Consider the following 6488-nt stretch of genomic DNA (forward strand, 5'->3'; position numbering starts at 1 on the left):
AAAAGAAAGAGAAGCCAGTTTGAAAGGCCTGCCGCTCTTCAACTCTGGGACAATTTGGGCATTAAAAAGGAACTGTGATACTAATGAATTTAAAAAAAAGAATCCACAAGCTCATAGTGATATATAAAATATGTATAAATAAAAAATTAATTACTGAGGAGAAAAATTATTCCTGTCAGTAGGATCTTAATAATATGTATGAAAAGAATGGTAGAGTTAAAAAGATTAATAAGTGTTAAAAACTAGTGAATGAAAATGTCTTAAGAAACAGAATATTTCCACAGCCTATAACACTAATTACTTGTTAATTACAAAATGAAAAATAGTAAACTTCATGGTGGAAAATGGCATTGGACATCACCAGAGTCAAGACTACTCAATGTTAATATCACCAGTGTTGAGACAAGCCAACATCATGTGCCTAGCAACATGATGCTCTGAGCAGGACATAATTTCACTTCGATGACATTCCTGCCAAAAATACACAGCTTGATTCTAATCACAAACATGCATAAGACAAACTCAAATTGAGACAGGTTGGACAAAGTAGCTCCCCTGTACTCTTCAAAACATTAAGTTAAATGAATACAAATAAAGGCTGAGGAACTGGTTCAGATGAAAGGAAACCAAAGAGACATGTTATTTATGTGGACCTGGACTGGAAAAACAGGTATTAACAACATTATTGAGAGCAATGGAGAAAAGAGACTATGAACTGTGAATTAGATAATAATATTGTATCCACACTATATTTTCTGTTTTCTCAACTCTAAAGTGGTTTTGTAAAATAAAGTCCCTGTTCTTAGGAAATAAACACCGACTAAACAGGACATCTCCTACTTGTTCTCAAATGGTCCAGAAAAAGAGATTATGATAGGTAGGTAGGTAGGTAGAAGGACAGAAAACATCTTTTTAGGTATAATACAGACTATTGTAGGAACTAGCTAACAGGTTAATGTTAGTTCTTTGTACCACTTTTGCAGTTCTGCTGTAAATTTGAAATTTAACCATAATAAAAAATTACAGAAAGCAAATATAAAGTAAAAATTTTCACTTTTATATTTTATCCAGATATTTACCATATTATGGAAAAATAGCCTCTCAACTGTCAAATACTCATTCCCATCCCAGGGTGACATCTAAGTAAATAGTGACTTGAAAAATTCCTAACAGAGCAAACAGAAGGAAATTTCCATGGAACAAATAATCTATTTTTTTTTTTATGAATAGCTTTAGTTTTCTTGTCAATATTTTCAGTCTATTTCTATTGATCTGATTATTAAAAAAACGAATAATTTTAATCCCAATAATTTCACATGGACAAAAAACCATGATAAACAATATCAGATTTATTACTGACTTCAAACTGTTTTCTGTAGACCCCCTTATCTGTAGGGGGTACATTCCAAGGCCCCCAGTGGATTCCTAAAACCACACATAATACCAAGACGTATATATACTACATTTTTCCCACATAAAGGAAATGATAAAGTTTAATTTTTAAATTAGGCACAATAGAGGTTAACAACGTCTAGTAATAGAACAATTATAACAAGGTACTGTTGAAAGAGTTATGTGAGTGTGGGGTCTCTCTCTAATACCTTATGGTCCTCACCCTTCTTCTCCTTGTGATGTTAGGAGATGATGAAATGTCCATCTGAGCAGATGAAATGACACGACTGATGCATGTATGAGAAGTAGCTTTGGGCTGCTATTGACCTTCTGATGAAGCCTCATTAGGATCACCTGATTCTGTAGGCCATGGTTGATCACAGTATTACTGAAACTACAAAAAGTGAAGCCTCAGATGATGGGGCTACTGTACATAGGGTGAAAAGTCTAGAGCTTCAGTTAAATGTTCTGGTAGAAAGAACCTTATCTTCTGATTGCTTGCTTGACTAAGAGCTTACTTCTAAGCTGAAAACTAAGGTACCAATAGAGATACAAAGGAGACCCATAGACACACATCAACTCATGATATTAACAAAGCTGGAATATTGAGTTCCTGTGAACAGATCTGTGACATGGAGTGGGGAGAAAGCTAGAATGCTTCACAGAGGACGTGTAAATGGAACTTAATTTGAAAAGGGATTTTTAGGAAAAGGAAGCTACAGAGTCTTTGAAAGAGCAAAGGAGGAAGAGCATGAGGCTGGAGGGAAACAGAAAGTACCCTGACCATAGGGCTTAAAGCTGGATCTGTGTCTGTCACAGGCCTGAGGAAGGTGTCCACATTATTCCCTCCTGTCCAGGACAATAGCTGAGGCAGGATTTGAATTCTGGCCATAATTTATAATTTCTACATATAATTTTATTCTCCAACTTCAAGAAGCACTCTACATATTTGTTGAAAAATTATTGAAATATATACTGTGCCTAGTGAATCTTTATGTTTCCTTTTTGTCAAAAAAAATTAAGTACATTTTATGAGCAGTTCTTTTTTTTTGAGCTTTTATATTTTGGTTTCATTCTTCATTTAACTTTTAAAACACTACTGTAGTTGAATATTAAAACAAAAAGAATAGCAAGTAGTGAGCTATGATTATAGTCCTTCACTCATTCACTACTGCACATAAAATGCCGACGGTGTTATTCACTGTCCTCATCAGAGGTCTGACACTGTGCACCACCCCTGGGACATCCTCATATGCTTCCCCATTGTAATGGTGCCGTCTTTCCTGATTTGGATCAAAGTCCACCAGTTCTACCTGGTCTGTTTCATCAGTCTCTTCTACTTACTGCCTCTCAGGTAGGAGTTTTCCAGCAAAGAGAGTTTATCAGGAGAGAGAAAGCCATTCTCAGGAAAGTTTACCTTAAATTCGATGATGAGGTGACCCTTCTCATATGGTCTACGATAAATTGGCATGCCTTCATTTAGCACACACTTGATATCTCCATGCCTGACAATTTGACCTGGATGAGAGGTGATGGCAATGGTTCAGTTGTCAAAAGTAGACACTGGCTTTTGAAAACCGCACAGTGCTTCAACCAGCTGTATGTCCACACACATGAAAAGGTCTTCTCCTTGCTGAGTAAAAATAGCATTGTCCTTCTGATCTAAAACAATGATAATATCTCCTGGTTCCAGTCCTGGTTCTTGGTCTCCTTCACCATGGAATGTTATCTTTATTAGGGTACGGAGTCGACCACCCCTCAGAGAACACTTTCAATAATGCAAGTCACACAGCAAGGTTTATTTCCAGCTAGCTGGGGTCCAAGTATCAGCCCTGCGCAGCGGGTTTCAACAAGGACCCTGAGCACTCAAAGCCAAGGGTTTATATAGCATTTTCAAGGCACTTTTTCATAGCTACATACATCTCTTGTGCCCCACTTTGACAGTTTAACTTTGTTTAACCTTTTGTCATCCCGGCGTCACCCTCGGTTAAGTGAGATTTAGGTTTAGAAGAAATTTAACTTTATTTACATTTCCTTCTGCTTCAGCCTCCCTCAGTTTTATGGTGGGGAGGGAGGCCTTAGGCCTTGAGGAACTGAGCTATCTGTCTCCTCTCTGGAAATTGGGCCATTGAAGAGATGGCCTTTCTGTTGTAAATCACCAGGACATTTGCAAACCAAGGGAGACTCCTGTCTTGCAGAATTGTGATCTCTGCAAGTTAACTATTTGTTTTCTTTAACATCTAGTCCCTGTGGCGCCATCGCCTAACCGCCCTGGTGATATATGATTAAGTTGTTTCTTAGGTTTTAGCTACTTTCTCTTATCTCAAGTTACTAGCCTGTGTGGGCTGATTAGGGACGCTCAGTGAAATGGCTTCCCGGCCTTCAGGATGGCCATTCTTATGCTAACCCACTCTTTCAGTGCCAGGTGCCAGCTTTTGCTTTGCCAAGATGGCTGTAGTTTTGTCAGGGCTAGACTCGAGGTTGGTACAGCCTTGTTTTTCTTGGCCTCCACCCCTGGAGCTGTTTTCTGGGACTTGTTTTTAAGTCCCCTGGGGGAAGGGGAGCAGGAACAGTAAAATAGGTCCTTACATCTTCTGGCCATCTTTCATGCCTTTGTCAATATGAACTTCTAGAATCTTCTTCTCTCTAACTATCTTCCTTCCATTGCAGCTTTTACATCTGTCTTTAGGTCTGATCCGATCCCCATGGACCTGGCACTCCATGCACACAGACTGAATGTGCTGAACCATTCCAGGTCCTATCTGATGAGTTCTTATTTGCATTTCAGTAACTCGGCAATTGGGACAACATTCCACTGCTCCTTTCTTACCACCTTGGCCTTCACATTTATCGCAAATCACGTTCTTTTGCAGAGCCAGTTTTCTTGTTGCACCATTATATAAATCTTCTAAGGTTACTGAGGGCTGATACAGGACATTTTTACCTCTCCTTTCACTCTGCATTCTTCCTCCTCCAAAAACATATCAAAGATGTCCATGGGGGAGCCAAAGTCCCCACTGGGTCCACCTTCTTTAACTGCCTATTCACCTCCTTTGTCATGTAATTCCCTTTCCTTTGCATCACAGAGTAATTCCTAAGCCTGAGGCGTCTGTTTAAGCTTCTCTCCTTCATTTGGTTTCTTATCAGGGTGGTACTTCAAGGTCAGTTTCCTGTGGGCCTTTTTCAATTCTTCTTGGGTGGCATTGGGTTTGACTCCCAAACATCATAGTAAATGGTTTCTTTCACCATTTTCTACAGCCAGTGAGAGGGCTGATACTGTGGGGAAGCAGGAAGGAGCATGTTGCTGAGTGAGTTGCTGGGCACAGCTTGGGCAGCCACTGCTCCTCTGCTCCACCAAGCATTCTGGAAAGTTCCCTTTATGAACAGTTCTATCTCTTAGGTGATTCTTTTTTTCTTGTGGGCTTTCAGTCCTTCTTAGGAGAGACTTGATGTTCCTTTTGTTCTGTAGTTAGGATGACAAGGCTCTGCCTTATTCAGCTTTGCTGTGTCCCTTCCCTCCTTCCACAGCTGATTATCCCTCACACTTACTAATAAGCTACAGCAAAAATAAAAAAGAGGAAAACAGAGGAAGACAAACCATAGGAGACTCTTAATTCTAGGAAGCCAACTGAGGGTTGCTGCGGGGAGGGTGGGGTAACTGGGTGATGGGCATTAAACAGGGCACTTGATGTAGTGAGCACTGGGTGCTACATGCAACTGCTGCATCACTAAACTCTTACTCTGAAACTAACAATACACTATATGTTAATTAATTGAATTTAAATAAAAATAAAAAATAACCATATACAAAAAAAGAAAGAGAAAGAAACCAAGGAAGAAAGAATAAAGAAAGGAAGGAAGGCAGGGAGAAACCACAGCAGAGCCACTTGTGGTTACCTCTCAGTGGCTTACCTTCCACAAATATAATTCTCGAAAAGGATATTAGAAATAGCTCCTTGATTGAGTTTGAGCAGGAAAGTTTTGGACAGTTTGGCCCAAGGCTACAGGACTTACTCACGCCTTATCACTCTTAATCAGTTACTAGTGGTTACATGGACCTAGGCCATGTTCTATAACTCAGAATCCACCAAGGTTGGTCACACAAGTGGAGTGCTTAAAAAGAAATTCTCTTGTAATTCAACAGAAGCTTAATACGAAGAATTATTAAGCCATAGAAGGAGAGTAGAACAATGTAAATAGAGCTATAAAGGATATCTGGGACCAAGGGGCAGTACCCGAGAAAAGCCAAACTTGGAAGGGGGGCTCCCTCTCCATGGCTTAGGGTCAGACCTCACCGGAAGCAGGAGTGACTGCAGCCTGCTGGGTGAAGAAGTCTGCTGTGGCTGAATCAAACAACAGCAGTAGACAGGAAATCATGAAGATTATTTCACTTAGAGGTCACTTCCACTTGAGGAATGATGGAAAAATCCCAAGATTCTCTTTTGCTTTCCTGAGAATGGGAGGCAAAACATCATGAGAAACACGATCCCAACTGGATCCCCATTGCTTCTCCCAATGCAGACATAATTTTCTTCTTCTTTGCACAGATACCTGAATAACTTGGCACGTTGACTGCAAGTGCACCAGTGAGGTGTCTTTATCCATTGCATGGCTCACCCTTAGCTTTCTGCAGAAGTTAGAAAGGGGTAGGAGATATGGGACAAAAGGACACCAGGTATAACTAGAGAAAAGGTAGGTATGTTATAGTTTAATTTTCTTCCTACTGGTAAAGGGAGAAATAAAGGTTTTTATGACTAGTTGCTTTTGTAGGCTATGGCGTGAAACATCTCTCTTTTTTTGAAGTAAGGCACAATGAAGGAAAAATGGTGGACACAAGTTTTTCTACATCTGCAAATCACTGGCCAGCCTACTTTTTTCTTATGTTAGTCCTTTTATGCCCTTACCTGTGCTTAAATAGCACTTGTCCTTCCTGTGACTGTTGACATTCCCCGCATCTGTCTTCATGATCTATGCCCTCCTTCCTTGTGGACCTGTCTAACCTCCAGTTTTCATCTCCTTGAACTTGCCAACATAAATGGCTGACCACACCACAAATTCTAATCCGCTATATCATATTAGGAAAACAGAGTCTGAAA

At 39.9% G+C, this 6488-nt stretch overlaps 1 pseudogene; it reads right to left on the minus strand.

Moving 5' to 3' along the window:
* Positions 1–2586: 2586 nt before the first annotated feature.
* Positions 2587–4641, minus strand: LOC122910468 (annotated as a pseudogene).
* Positions 4642–6488: the final 1847 nt, after the last annotated feature.

This window comes from Neovison vison, chromosome 1 (genome assembly GCF_020171115.1).
Source record: "Neovison vison isolate M4711 chromosome 1, ASM_NN_V1, whole genome shotgun sequence".
Classification (NCBI taxonomy): domain Eukaryota; kingdom Metazoa; phylum Chordata; class Mammalia; order Carnivora; family Mustelidae; genus Neogale; species Neogale vison.